General features: G+C 45.2%; 1 protein-coding gene and 1 pseudogene across 4 annotated transcripts in view; both read left to right on the forward strand.

Moving 5' to 3' along the window:
- TCF20 (transcription factor 20) overlaps positions 1-15,524 on the forward strand; it is a 437,268-nt gene that overhangs the window by 104,223 nt on the left and 317,521 nt on the right. The window lies entirely within an intron of this gene.
- Positions 2,988-3,167, forward strand: LOC143928539 (U2 spliceosomal RNA; annotated as a pseudogene).

Raw genomic sequence — 15,524 nt, forward strand, 5'->3', positions numbered from 1 at the left:
GACAGGGGAAGAGGACCTAGCACAACTTCCTCCCAGCCTGGGAGGAGGATGTGAACAAACTAGCTCTCTTCTCTTCCAATCCAGCCAAGGCTGTAGCTAAATCGTCGTTAGTGACGTATGTAAGGGCTGAAGTGTTGGAGGTAGCTACAATGCCTGATGGATCCAATGGCTCAGCCTGGTTAGCCGCATCAGGACTTTCAGGGGAGGATGATGGCGTGGAGGCATGACTAGGGTGCACAGACCCCGACAATGTGCTTTTGCGCCCCTTCTCCCTGTTTTTTGTCCCTTTCTTTTGGGAATACATAGTCCTAAGCACACAGGAGAGGTACTATTACCATGCATCTATTGCTGAGCTCAGACTTGGTAATGGTTAATATGCCGCTACCAAATGCCACACAGCAAGATGCTGAGTAGGTGTGTCTGAATATGCCTGTAGCCAACACTCAGCTCACATTCCTCTGGAATAGTGTCTGTGTCCCTCCATCATTCACCACTGTGTACACACCGCTTATGGCTTTATGAAAAAGTTGCCGGTCCGCGCCAGGAGAAAACATGCACGCTGTCTGTTTCGAGTCCCACAAGCACAACCCCCCCCCCCCCCCGTGATGTCCCTTCTTTTCATGTAATATCTAGAAGGGAGCGCTCGTGCAGCTGGGAGGTCACCACATTATGACAGTGTCCCAGATATGGTTTACAATTTACCAGCAGATGATTGTCCAGCGTAAAATTTGCTACAAGAGAAGTATAAATGACAGGTTTCAGGTGCCTATTTTACCTAGGAGGGATAAGAGGCGTTTGTGGTTCCCCATATGGTCTGACATAGGGTTGTCTGGACTTGAAACGTTACAAATTAACTGAGGAAAGTAAATGTGTTTATGATATAGCTGTGCTATTATTTAAGTAGTTATGAATCATGCTGAAGTTTCAACATTATAACTACTAAATTGTCTGCACTTATGTGGCTTGATCTATTTACGACCAGTATCTGTTAGTTCCCTGGGTTGCTCAGCTGGCAAGAGGGTAACTGTTTTGTTAGTTTCCAGACATAAATTGTGGAATGGTCTGTGTGTCTGATCAATGGATTAACTGTACGTGTATTGTAAAACTGAAAGAAAAAGGTGTGTGTATGTGTGTGGGGGGGGGGGGGGCGTGCAAGGTCACTGTGGTATTCCCTTTACATGACAATATGGCTGAGAGGAGCCGAGACATGAGCAAAATGGCTGCTACACACACAGCTAGTTGTGGACCCAGTACGCATGATGGTTACAGTGCCCACCTAACCATCCAGGATCGCGTCTCCTTCTCCCTCAGACATCATGTCCTGGTGGCGCAAGGCTCCTACACACCCCCAAAAGCTTATACACCTGCATTAGGAATCTGCTGCAGCCAAGATGGCACCGGTGGTGCTCAGAGCAGCTCCTCTCACCAGTAGACTCCTATGTCAGACAGAATGCTCTCTTCCTCATATGGTGATGCTTGTGAGTCTTCTCCCCATCTATTACCCACCACATGCAGTACTGCTAAGTCCAGGCCCAGAAGGGATGAACCTGCACATGGCTCCTTAGACCCTGCAGTTCTCTCCCCACTCTACCATCCCTGCAGCCACAGTCTGCCATAAAACTGCAAAAATTGGTTAGGCGCCTGTTGAAGTAAATCAGTAAGACCCCTTTCACACCACACCGCCCATTGCTTCAGCGGTAAAACACCGCTATTTTTAGCAGCGTTTTACCGCCGGATTTGCGGCGCATTTCGGGCACTAGCAGGGCATTTTTACCCCCCGCTAGCGGCCGCGAAATGGTTAAAACGGCCGGCAATACGCCGCAATAGCGGCATTTTGCCCACGGTGTTACAGCGCTGCCCCATTGATTTCAATGGGGAGCAGCGGTGGAGGAGCGGTAAACACACCACTCCTTCACCGCTCCAAAGAAGCTGCTGGCAGGACTTTTTTCTGACGTCCTGCCAGCACACCGATGTAGTGTGAAAGCCCTCTGGGCTTTCACACTACATACAATGGTGCAGCTTCTTTAGGGCGGATTGCAGGCGCTATTTCTAACGCTATTGCGCCTGCAAAATGCCCTGGTGTGAAAGGGGTCTTAGTGTTGATTTTAGATGTCGCTCTTATGGGTCATTATAGTTTAATAATTAAAAATTAAATCCATTAATAAAAATAAATCATATAAAATGGTATATATATAAAAAAACAGATAAAACTTCAATACAGAAAGTCTACTAATTTAAAATATATAAATATATATATTATATAGCAGCGCTCAATATGCAAAATCTTGTTCAGATGTTGTACATATGTGCTCTTGAAAAAATGGTGATAGAGTCCAGCACGTGAAAAAAAGAAGAAAGATCGGAACCACCTTCCACCTGACGTTTTCCACCTTATGTGCTCTCAAAATACAAGCCCCCCTTGGGGATGCACTCACCAGAAAATCAAGGATATAAGAGCCTTCAAACCATTATATTCCTTGGTCGCTAGATGTCACCATAATAGGGTGGTCCAAAGCAAGCGATGCTGGAAAGTGAGCTTGGTGTTGATGCCTATTTTCCAGCATCGCTTGCTTTGGACCACCCTATTATGGTGACATCTAGCGACCAAGGAATATAATGGTTTGAAGGCTCTTATATCTTTGATTTTCCACGACCAAAGAACATGGTGGTTTGGTATATTGAAGGCTCTTATATCCTTGATTTTCTGGTGAGTGCATCCCCAAGGGGGGCTTGTATTTTGAAAGCACATAAGGTGGAAAACGTCAGGTGGTTCCGATCTTTCTTCTTCTTCTTCTTTTTTTTTTTTTTTTTTTTTTTTTCATGTGCTGGACTCTATCACCATTTTTTCAAGAGCACATATGAACAACATCTGAACAAGATTTTGCATATTGAGCGCTGCTATATATATATATATATATATATATATATATATATATATATATATATATATATATTGGACTTTCTGTATTGAAGTTTTATCTGGGCCCATCGCTTCTCGGCCTTTTGGCTAAGATCAAGTGTAGTATCTGTTCTTATCAGTTACCAGGAGGTGGCGCTTGCTTCCGTCCCTGTTCTACGGCGAGGTGGAGCAGGGTTGGCGGTTGCTATGCAAAGCCTGCTGGTGTAAAGGTGACCTGGAGCGGTTCGTAGCCGAAAGGGAAGCCTTCTGATGGGGATGGAGAACCACTGGTCGAAGCCAGGGGAGGGGACCCTGGCCTTTTGGCCTGGATTGTGGCAGCTTTAGCTCCAGTCAGTTTTTCGGGACTGGAACGCTTGTTCCCCCTTGATGGGTGGGGGGGAGCGGCCAGTACGTCCTGGATGTAATTAGGTGGGAGTGATGGGAGTGAGGGTGGACCTGATGGTAAAGGGTCTCACTAAGCTCCTGGATCTCCATACCTTCCTGACTGGGGTGGGGGCTGTTGTGGTCTGGGCTGGGGGGCCAGGGATGCTTTTGTTGGAAAGCCCATGGTGATGTGCCCCTGGAGTGGCAGCCCAGGGGTGCCTTCTTTCACTGTGCGTCCCGCACTTTGATTTAGGCACCTAGGTCACGTCACCATTAACACGCTTTTTCACACCTGCCTCTAGGGCCTGGCCTTTTGGCTAGGACCAGAGGAATTTTTGATTCCTGGCCGGAGGGCCGGCCATTGTATTGCACAATGGTCACTTTTCACTCTCATCTTCACTATCCCTTCCTCACTTTTTATTTATTTTATTTGTGTGTGTTTGTCACTGTTTGTCACTTCACGTTTGATTAGTAGGGTGTCGGTCCTCGGACCAATCCTGAACGTCTTGTGGGAGAGCGGACATAGGCCTTCTGGCTTGGTCCAATCTCCATGAGGGGGGGCCTACCTTCGGGGAAGCCCCCACAGTACCAAGTACCTAGGAGGTTCTGTTTCGGCAGTCCTCCTGGGGAAAGGAGGGCTTCCGGTTTCGTCCGGGGCCCACTTGTTGAGTCTGGTACCTCAGCCCCTGTCTGGAGCCTAATGCCCCGGGGGATCAGGGTATGGTCCTTCTTTTGGAGGACATCAGGCACCCGTCTGCACTTTTTAGTGTGTCACTTTATGTGTGTGCACTTTTTTTATGCACCGGGTGGAAGTTTTTTGGGTGTGTTTGCACGCCATGGGCTTTTTCAATAGAAAAAAAAAAAAAACATGCAGCCCATCTTTATTCAAGTGCCTCCTTATTGTGCATCTTGAAATGGTCACATCACATCTTTTCAGAGAGAGTTGTGGCTGAAATTTTAGTTGATCTACCTGACTGTTGCTTTCAACAGAACCCCTAATTTTCCACTTCTTGGTTAGTTTGAATACTGCTGATTGGAATTCCTTGAATATCTTTCTATAGCCCTTTGCTGTTTTTATTCAGTTGAACTATCTTTTCCCGCAGATCCTTTGACAATTCTTTTGCTTTACCTGACTCAGAATCCAGAAATGTAAGTGCAGCACTAGATGAGAGATGCAAGGGTCTGTCAGGTGTCCAGAAAACCATTGACCTTTTATTTATTTACACACACATGCATTACAAGCCAACAGATCACAGGTGAGGATGGTTACCTTTTAATAGCCATTCAAACCCCTTTGTGTCAACGTGTGTGCATGTTATCAGGCCAAAATAACCAGGATTTGTAAACTTTTGATTAGGGTCATTTTGGCTAGTTTCTGTTGATATGATTTAAAGAGTAAATAGTTGATTGATGATAAATGGATTCAGTCAAACAATAACCATGAGTGAAAGAATCGTTTTTTCTGTTCATATTCTCAGAAAAATGGCCAAGAAATCAAAAATTCTGCCAGGGTATGTAAATTTATGAGCACAATTATCCACAAGTTAGCATGGCTCATCCAGTACTACCATATGTTGTCACCCTATGCTCATGTAATTAGAGCCACAAGGGGGCAGTATAGGCATAGATATGCTGCGTTAAAATTTATACATTACCAGACCATATTCTAGTGGTTACTATTATATTACAAGGAGTGCAAATACATAGTAAATTGTTGGTCTCGAACTCCTAATTTAACCCATTGGGCACCAAAGTATTAAACTTAAAATTCCAGAATGTCTTTTTTCTGCAAGGCAAATTTTTCATCCTCTGTCAAGGTTTTGTCCGAGATGAATTTGACTTCCATCACCTCAAGATACTTAATGTCTATGTGGTGGTGTAACAAAGCGTTGAACACTATGGTGATTGCATCCCCCTTTGATAAATCTCCTGTGTTCATCCACATGCTTGCGCATAGTACGTATGGCAAGGCCAACATATAACTTGCATGGGCAAGGAAGTAGGTATATTACAAATTCTGTTCATCAGAAACACTGAAGAAATTACACTTTTCTACAATGTAAAGTAATGAGTGTACAATTTGTATAATGGTGTATAACATCAGAGCTGGTGGATGTTGGAGACCTTGTGCTCCTCCACCTTCCGTGTGAAGATGCTCCACAAATGCTCAGTGGCAGTGGTCATCTTGGAGGTGTTTGAGGTCGTTATGTTGGAATACTGCCCTGTGGCCCAGTCTCCAAAGGGAGGGGGATCGTGCTCTGCTTCAGTGTGTCACAGTACATGTTGGAATTCTTGGTTCCCTTGATGAACTGTAGTACCCCAGTGTCGGCAGCACTCATGCAGCCCCAGACCATGACATTTCCACCACCATGCTTGGCTATAGGCAAGACACTTGTCTTTGTACTCCTTACCTGGTTGCTGCAAAACACACGCTTGACACCATCTGACCCAAATAAGCTTATCTTGGTCTCATCAGACCATAGGTTATGGTTCCAGTAATCGTTAGTCTGCTTATCTTCAGCAAACTGCAGGCTTTTTTGTCATCTTTAGAAGAGGCTTCCTTCTGGGATTACGGCCATGCAGGCTAATTTGATGCAGTGTGCAACAAATACTCTAAACACTGACAGGCTGCCCCCCCACCCCCCCCCCCCCCCCCAACCTCTGCAGAAATGCTGGCAGCACTCATACGTCTCTATTTCCCAAAGTCCAGCTCTGGATATAACGCTGAGCACATTAGCGCAACTTCTTTGGTCGACCATGGTGAGGCCTGTTCTGAGTGGAACCTGTCCTGTTAAACCGCTGTATGGTCTTGGCCACCATGCTGCAGCTCAGTTTCAGGGACTTGGCAATCTTTTTTAGCTTGGCTATCTTCATGTAGAGCAACATATCTTTTTTTCAGACCCTCTGAGTTCTTTGCCATGAGGTGCCATGTTGAATTTCTAGTGACCAGTATGAGAGTGACAACATGGCTAATTGAGCCCAGTTTGGACATTTTTCACCTAGGCTGTACTCACTTTTGTTGCCAGTGGTTTAGACTTTAACCACTTGCCGACCAGCATTCATATCTGTATGTCGGTCCCTTTAGGCAGGATAGCAGGCGCGCGACCGCTGCACTGTGAGGGTGCCGGTGCGCATGGCCATGTGACCGCCGGCCACCCGTGGGCACAAGTGCCAGGACAGGGATGTGTGTTTACACACAAATCCCTTTTCTGAGGAGAGGATAGGCAGATCGTGGGTTCCTACTAGCTAGGAACAATGATCTGTAATTTCCTCCAGTCACTCCCATCCCCCCTACAGTTATAACACACTCTAAGGAACACCGTTAAAGTGGTTGTAAACCCTTTACAACCACTTTATACTACAGGCAAGTCTATAATTAGGCTTGCCTGTGGCTACACTGGATATCTCCTAAACCTGCACGGTTTAGGAGATATCCCTGTATTTGCATGTGCCGACATCATCTGCATATGTGCACTTGTGCAAACTGAAGCAATAACACGTATGTGCCGTTGCTTCATTTGTACTGTGCCGTTACTGGCGGCTCCCGTGCACATGTGCGAGAGTGACATCATCGCAGCTCTGGCGAATCACAGCGCCAAAGCCACGATACGCGGAAGCATACTAGCTCATTATGCCTTTTTGTCTTGCAGGTTTTTTTTTTTTTTTTTTTTTTTTTTTAAGTGTTTACATAATGTCGCAGCCCCAATTAAAAATCGCTGATCACCGCCATTACTAGTAAAAAATAATAAAAAAATGCCATGAATGTTTCCCCTGGACATATCTGGTTTTAGTCCCTTAACCTCCCTGGTGGTATGATTCATTCTGGTTTTAGGTGCTGAAAGCGGTACAATTATTTTGCATGGAAATTTGGCGTTTTTATATTGTAATCCTGTAATTCTTAGGAATAACTCTTAAATCTGTTCAAACCAGAGTCTAGCAGACATCCCGGGTATGATAAAGTTTTTATAATAAATAATAATAAAAATTATTCAATAATGTAATCAAATCCTAAAACACTGAAAAAGGGACACTTTCTGGTTGCTATGGACAATCTCCAAATTCCAAGCAGAAAAAAACAGTATTTATAATATAAAAGTGCATGCAGGGCACTGCACAGACCACTAGGGACAAAGGGGGTGTGCAGTTTTTTTATACAGTACTGTAATCTGTAAGATTACAGTACTGTGTGTGTTTTGTGTACTTTTACTTTTTTGAATTTGGCGCCAATCTCTGCTCCCGTGCGCCGTAACGTCGCAGGGAACGGAGCTCGGCGGCATTCGGCACTGTGTGAATCAAGCGGAGGACAGCTCGATCACACAGCGCGGAGGACATTGCTGGATCCAGGGGACAAGGTAAGTAACTTCTGTGTCCTCCCTGTATCCAGCGATGCGATCCCGAGTCTGGCTCGGAGTTACCGCTTGTGTTGGTAAAATCCCAACCCGAGCCAGACTCAGGATTACCGCTAGGGAGGTTAAGATCTGCATTAACCTGTCCCTTCACATGACTTTGATAAGGCATGCAAAACATGTCATCATTGTGACGGACTCCACTAACAGCTCACCCCACAAGTGCCCACACACCAGTGACTTCCTCCCTGTAGTTCCATCCAGTGCCACGATTAACATCATTGGTCCCATGACCTGTCTCCCATCATTGTCACATCCACTAGTGCTGCGGTTCCCATGATGGCACCCCCTGCCTGCTGGTTGGCCCCATGGTATAGATCCATCGCCCTGGTAGTCTGAGGATTACAAGCTAGGTACATCTCGGACCTTCTCTGTTGGATTGACAGTAAGCAGGCTCAGCCACTGTGGTTGTTCTTGTACAGCTTACGCTTGTCCTGGGTGAAGCTTTTTTAACATGTACTTAAACGCATGGTTTTATAGATGTTAATGCGTCAACAGTCTGCCATAGAGGCTTTTTCAACCACCGACCAACCTGTGTCTGAGTTAAAGGGGTTGGAAAGTCAGAAGGTTTTTTTTTATCTTAACCACTTCCCACCCGGCCAATGCACATATACGGCCGGGTGGGAGCCGCCTACTCCTGATAGGACGTTCAGGAACGTCATTCAGGAGTAGCGGGATCGCGCGCGCGCAGCGGCGCGATCCCGATGCGCCCGTGTCACCCGGACACGGCGCATCTCAGATCGGCAGGAGGGCTCTGTGATTGGCCCTCCTGATCACATGACGGCCGTGTCCAATCACGGCCGTCATGTGATGTAAACAAACAGCCGGTTGCTAGGCAATCGGCTCCTCCTCTCCTCACACAGAAGTCATCGCTGTGGAGAGGAGAGCAGATCGCTGCAGCCGGCTGCTGATCAGTGAGTATGAGCTGCTTTTTACAGCTTTTTACTCACTGATCACCAGTCTAGTGTACACAGTAAACACACCACACAGTAAACACATCACACAGTATAAACACAATGTCCCCACACATGTCCCCAAAACATACATGTCCCCAAATAATAAAAACACATGTCCCTAATAATAAAAACATGTCCCCCACATATGTCCCACTAAAATCACATGTCCCAATGATTATCTGCACACATATGTACGTGATCACCTGCACACATATGTACATGATCATTTGCGTACATATGTCCGTGATCACACAAACCAATTATTATACACTTAACGGATTTTTTTTTACCAAAAACATGTAGCAGAATACATTTTGGCTTAAATTTATGGCAAAATTTGATTTTATTGGATTTTTATTGAAGTAGAAAAAAGAAAATATTGTTTTTTTTTTTTCCAAATTTCCGCTTTTTTGCGCTTATATCGCAAAAAATAAAAAACGGAGTCGTGAATAAATACCACCAAAATAAAGCTCTATTTGTGCGAACAAAATGATAAAAATTTCATTTGGGTACAGTGTAGCATGACCGCGCAATTGTCACTGAAAGCGCTGGAGCGATGAAAGCTGAAAATTGGGCTGGGAAGGAAGGGGGCGAAAGTGCCCTGTATTGAAGTGGTTAATGCATTCTATGTATTGAGATAAGCTAATACTTACCGGAGCCCCAGCGATGTCCACGAGTGTCTCAGCCGTCCTGGACTCTCCCTCTTGATTTACCAAGACACTGCAGTGTCGCCATTGGCTCCCGCTGCTGTCAGTCAGCCAATCAGGAGAGAGGGGGTGGGGCCGAACCACAGCTCCATTTCTAAATGGATACATGTTGCTGCAGCTCAGCTTTGTTGTCCCCATAACAAGTTGCTTGCTGCTGTGGGGGCACTCAACAAGAGGGAGGGGCAAGGAGAAAAGGGAGCCGAGAAGTGGAAGATCTGTGCTCCTCTGTGCAAATCCACTGCAACAGAGCAGGTATGTATGACATGTTTGCTATTTTTATAAAAAAAATGCTTTTTATATTCACTTTTTAACTATAAATTACATGCTATTATCTGTGAGACAGACCTTTCATGCTGATGTCTCTCCAGTGATTTCTCCCCTATCCACCACTATTCAAGAACATGATCAGTAGCTCCATTATATACTGTAGAGTCATATAGGTGAAATGTTTTTTGTCCATAACTACATAGTGGATGCTTATTCAGATCATTACACAGATGCAGGAGCTGAAGTTTAAATTGGCGAATCTGGAAGATCCTCCCACAGGATCCCTAAACCACAATTTTTACCTGTACTTTTTTTCCATGCGAAGGAGAAACTGTGCCAATAAATTCCCTTCCCTACCTGAGCCACATACTGGAATAAAGCTCTATTCTGACTTTTCTTAAGTGACGCTACTTAACAGAAAAAAGCTAGTTACCATCTCCAAAGCCCCCCCAATCATAAAATAGGCTACTGGTGGGGCTTTCCTACCAAGATCACTGTGAAGCGCGAAGGTAAAGCTTTTACTATCCAAAGCCTTGAAGCTGTCCTTAAACTACTCAAGGAGTGGAATAGCTTTCCTGCTGACGATCAACTGCTTGCGTCTCATGCTCCACACCACATGGAGACTAAGTGGACCTGAGTGCCATGAATATATGCATGGATGTTACTCTCTAAACCAGTGGTTTTCAACTCCTGTCCTAAAACAGGCCAGATTTTAAGTATTACCTTGGGGAGATGCAGACTAGAATACTGCAATCGCTGAGCAGCAAATGATATTAGCTGTGATGTGTTTCAGTTTTCTTGCAAACCTGGCCTCTTAGTGAGTCCTGAGAACCATTGCTCTAAACCTTTTCTGTGGTGTAGCCAGATGATTTTGACCTACCTCCTGATACATCAGATCAGCAACTGGCTAATTCGGGAGTACAAGGTTGTAAATAACTGGATATGTTTTTTCCCCCCAATGTTGGCAGTATACATTACCCATTTTTTTTTCTTGCGTTTTTGCCAAGCGTTTTTTTACTATCATTCGCTTTTATCCCCTTACCCCTCCAAGTACACCTCTGGGCTATGGCAGCTGGAATATCCTTATTTGCTCCAGGCTACCCTTCCCTTAAAACCTCGACTAATGCTTTGTCTAAACTCTACCTATAATTCCGCCCTGCATCTCTCAAAGGTGCTACTTCTGCCTATTGACTTACTACACTTCGGATCCCTGACCTTGGCTTGCGCTTTTGGAAAAAGCTGTGGTATCTGCACCTTGAGACCTCTCTAGGCCCCGCTACAAATTCCTTTGAGATCCTGTAAAATGAATATGCCTTAGGGCAGGGGTTGACAAATTTGCTTGGAATCTAGGAGCCAGGTCCGTGACGGCGATCTGGACCTGTCCCTGGCCTGACATGGAGACGAGTGAGGGGAATATAGCCCCCAGCCCCCCACCTGTCTCCAAGTCATTGCCCATAGCTCTTAGAGGGACATTTTATTTTATTTTTTTTCAAATGACGTTTTTTTTTTTTTTTTTTTGCATTTTAGTGTAAATATGAGGTGAGGTCTCTCTGACCCCAGATCTCATATATGAGGACCTGTCATGCTTTTTTTCTATTACAAGGGATTTTTACATTACTTGTAATTAGGGGTGCACCGAATGGGTTTTTTGGTGCCGAAACCGATACCGAAAATGAAAAATACACTAGGCCGAAAACCGAAACCGATACCGAAACAGCACCGATACCGAAAATGACTGACTGTTTTTAAAAAATATTTTCATACAGCAGATGGTCAGAGACTGGGGACATATTACAGGAGATGGTCAGAGACTGCAGGCATGGTACAGGAGATGGTCAGAGACTGCATGCATGGTACAGGAGATGGCCAGAGACTGCATGCATGGTACAGGAGATGGTCAGACTGCAGGCATGGTACAGGAGATGGTCAGAGACTGCAGGAATGATACAGGAGATGGTCAGAGACTGCAGGCATGGTACAGGAGATGGTCAGAGACTGCAGACATGATACAGGAGCTGGTCAGAGACTGGTGATATGGTACAGGAGCTGGTCAGAGACTGCAGGCATGGTACAGGAGCTGGTCAGAGACTGCAGGCATGGTACAGGAGCTGGTCAGAGACTGCAGGCATGGTACAGGAGCTGGTCAGAGACTGCAGGCATGGTACAGGAGATCAAAGCAGCCTCACCAGTTCCCCCTCAGATGCAGCCTGTCTGATAAAAATACATGCACAGTGTTTTCCATGTATTCCAATGGCTTTAGTTCACACCATGCAGTCAGTTTCCGGTGTGGAAACTGACTGCATGGTGTGAACTAGAGCCATTGGAATACATGGAAAACACTGTGCATGCATTTTGTGCAAAAAAAAAGCACACGGAACTGCATCTGGTGTGAACTGGCCCCAAGCAAGCTACCTGGTTCCGTTCCAACAGACTTCTATTGGGAATGCTCATATCGTTACCTCTACTAGCAATAACTTAACCCTTCCCCATTCTATCACATGGCGATAAAAAAACTAGCTGGGTCAAAATCAAGATTATTATTATTTTTTATATGGTCAAGTGAGTACAGCCTTTGTCCTGTGACCTGGTTTATATGGCATGGCTCCATTCACACTAGTGGCCAGAGGTAGATAGTCTCAGAGGCAAACAAATGACTTTTGGATGCAGCAGCACTGTGGGCACAAAAAACTTGATTTAGCTGCGGACAAAACTCTGCAATGCTTGCCCTGGGCACACTCTTTCCCCCTTATGCAGTGTCTAAATGCAGCCTTACCCATGCCCAGATCTGTGCGGTGATCTCCGTGTGTCACGGAGCTGTGCATTGAATTTCCCGGGCGGCTGCAGTAACAATGTCCCGCCTCCTGTAATCACGTCACGCTGATTCAATGTCCCGCCATTGGATCAGTGTACCGTCTGTCACAGGAGGCGGGACATTGTTACTGCAGCCGCCCGGGAAATTCAATGCACAGCTCCGTGACACACGGAGATCACCGCACTGTCGGGCGGGAGGACGGAGGACAGAGGACAGAGGACTGGGGACAAGCCAGGAAAACACCCGTGCAATGGGCGGCACCAGGGGGCGGAGCCCCGCACAGGCCCCGCCCCAATTTTCGGCCCCATTATCGGCAAGATTTTCCTTTCGGCATTTTGCCGAAAACACAATTTTCGGCCGATATGTTTCGGCAGCCGAAATTTCGGTGCATCCCTACTTGTAATTGGAATAAAAGTGACACAATTTTTTTTTGGAAAAAAATAAAAATAAAAGTTAAAATAAGAAAAAAAACAATTTTTTAAATGCGCCCTGTCCCGCCAAGCTTGCGTGCAGAAGCGAACGCATATACCTCACATGTGTGGTTTGAACATTGCTTTGATATCGCTGCGATCGGTAAAGTAAGAGCAATAATTCTAGCCCTAGACCTTCTCTGTAACTCAAAACATGCAACCTGTGGAATCTTTTAAACGTCGCCTATGGAGATTTTAAAGGGTAAAAGTTTGTCGCCATTCCATGAGCGGGCGCAATTTTGAAGCATGACATGTTTGGTATCGATTTACTCGGCGTAACATTATCTTTCACAATATAAAAAAAATTGGGCTAACTTTACTGTTGTCTTATTTTTTTTTTTTTATGAAATAAGTTATTTTTCCCCCCAGAAAAGTGCGCTTGTAAGTCCGCTGTGCAAATATGGTGTGACAGACAGTATTGCAACGACCACCATTTTACTCTCTAGGGTGTTATATATAAAATATATTTTTTTTTATTATATGTGTGTGTGTATATATGTGTGTGTTTAGGGGTTCTAAGTAAAGGAGAAGGCTGGCAGGCAGGGCAAGCTCCATTAGCATTGCTGGTTGTAATTCCGAAGGGCGCCAGATTCCAGAAGGAACCATAGTATCACAGAAGGCCTCAAAGCCGGGGGCTCAATTACCGGCCGCCCCCGACACGATCACGCCGGGGGTGTCCACGGAGACAGGATACCCCCAGCTGTGCTGTGCCAGGTCGCTAATTCTAGTCGCAAATGCGACCTGGCGCCCGGGTTTTGTCGAGCCCTGCCTTAGGGCCCTTTAGATCTTTTCACGCATTCTAAAATTTGTCATTGCCTCTGCACTTCCAGTTTAACCTTTAGAAGTGACTTTACAACAGCCTATATACCAATACTTTACTAATCGTACCTATCCTAAGAAAGGAATTTCTGTTTTACTCTTACCTCACCGAACAAACACTATGCTTAACCACTTAAGGACCGCCTCACGCCGATGTACGTCGGCAGAATGGCATGGCTGGGCACAAGCACGTACCTGTATATTGCTTTTTAGGTGCCCAGCCGGCGGCGTGCTCCTGACCCGGTCCTGTGCTCCGTGACCGTGGATCAGGTCACAGAGCTGAAGAACGAGTAGAGGTCTGTGTAAACAAACCTCTCCCGTGCTTCCCTGTGTGGCTGTCACTGATAGTCTGTTCCCTTTTATAGGGAAGGACAATCGGTGACGTCACATGCCGGGTCACGCCCCCCTACAATAAAAAAACACAACGTCATACATAACACCTACACTGCCCCCTAGTGGTTAACTTTCACTTCCAGTGTCGTTACACAGGAATCAGTGCATTTAAATAGCACTGATTGCTGTATAAATGACAATGGTTCCAAAAATGTGTCAAAAATGTCCCCTGTGTTCGCCATAATGCCAGTTACAATAAAATTCGCTGATCGCTGCCATTACTAGTAAAAAAAATAATAAAAATGCTATAAAACTATCCCCTATTTTGTAAACGCTATAACTTTTGCGCAAACCAATCAATAATCGCTAATTGGGTTTTTTTTATTTTTTTTACCAAAAATATGTAGAAGAATGCGTATTGGCCTAAACTGAGGAAAAAAAATGTTTTTATATTTTTTTGGGGGATATTTATTATAGCAAAAAGTTAAAAATATTTTTGTTTATAGCACAAAAAATAAAAACCGCAGAGGTGATCAAATACCACCAAAAGAGAACTCTATTTGTGGGAAAAAAAAGGACGCCGATTTTGTTTGGGAGCCACATCGCATGACAGCACAATTGTCAGTTAAAGCGACGCAGTGCCGAATCGCAAAAAGGGGCTTGGTCCTTTGGCTGCAAATTGGTCCGGGGGTTAAGTGGGAATCTGAGCTGGCAGAGAACTTCTCTGACCAATAATAGCACAGGACTTGCCTTAACACATGCACTGCCTCGGACTATTCTAACCATTTGGAACTGAAACTCATCTTGCGCCTCTAAGGCTATTGAAATTCTATTCCAACCACAACCCACATTGGAGGCAGTGCGGTGAAACGGGCTCCATGTATCGCATTCTGTGGTCATGCAAATCACTATGCTCGTTCTGGAATCAAATATTTTACCTAATTTCTGACATTCTTAATTACCCAGTAAGGCCCAAACCTGCTTTAGCTCTTTCATCTTGGTCTGGGGAGGCTCCCATCCAGCTCCCGAACTATTGTACATTTGTTACTTGCAGCAAAACTTCATCAAAAGAGCGTGCAATTCCCTAACTGCACTATTATTGCTGTTATTAAGGCCTTAAATCGCCAATGTAAAAAGGAAGAGCATGTTTGCTTATGAAAACCTGACCTATAGTAAAAACTACTCGGCTTAATCACTGAGGCTCCATTACTCCAAGTGTAAGCTAGTCACTTGCTATTTAGTAATGCAATGTTGTTTAATTACCTTGTCTCTCCCCCCCCCCCTTCTTTTCTACCTCCCCTCCCCTCCTTTCTACTTTCCTTTAAATCCACATTTGAGTATGGCCCCTTTCACACAGGTGTCCGTATGTCAGTTTTTCATCCATCAACGGATGTAAAACAGACATACATGTATCATGTAACCGATGAGTCCTCAGCTGTCAGTGCCCCCCCCCCCCCCCCCCCCCCCCCCC

The sequence above is a fragment of the Lithobates pipiens genome, unplaced genomic scaffold, assembly GCF_037356315.1.
Source record: "Lithobates pipiens isolate NorthernLeopardFrog02 unplaced genomic scaffold, aLitPip1_a1.2 Scaffold_23, whole genome shotgun sequence".
Classification (NCBI taxonomy): Eukaryota; Metazoa; Chordata; class Amphibia; order Anura; family Ranidae; genus Lithobates; species Lithobates pipiens.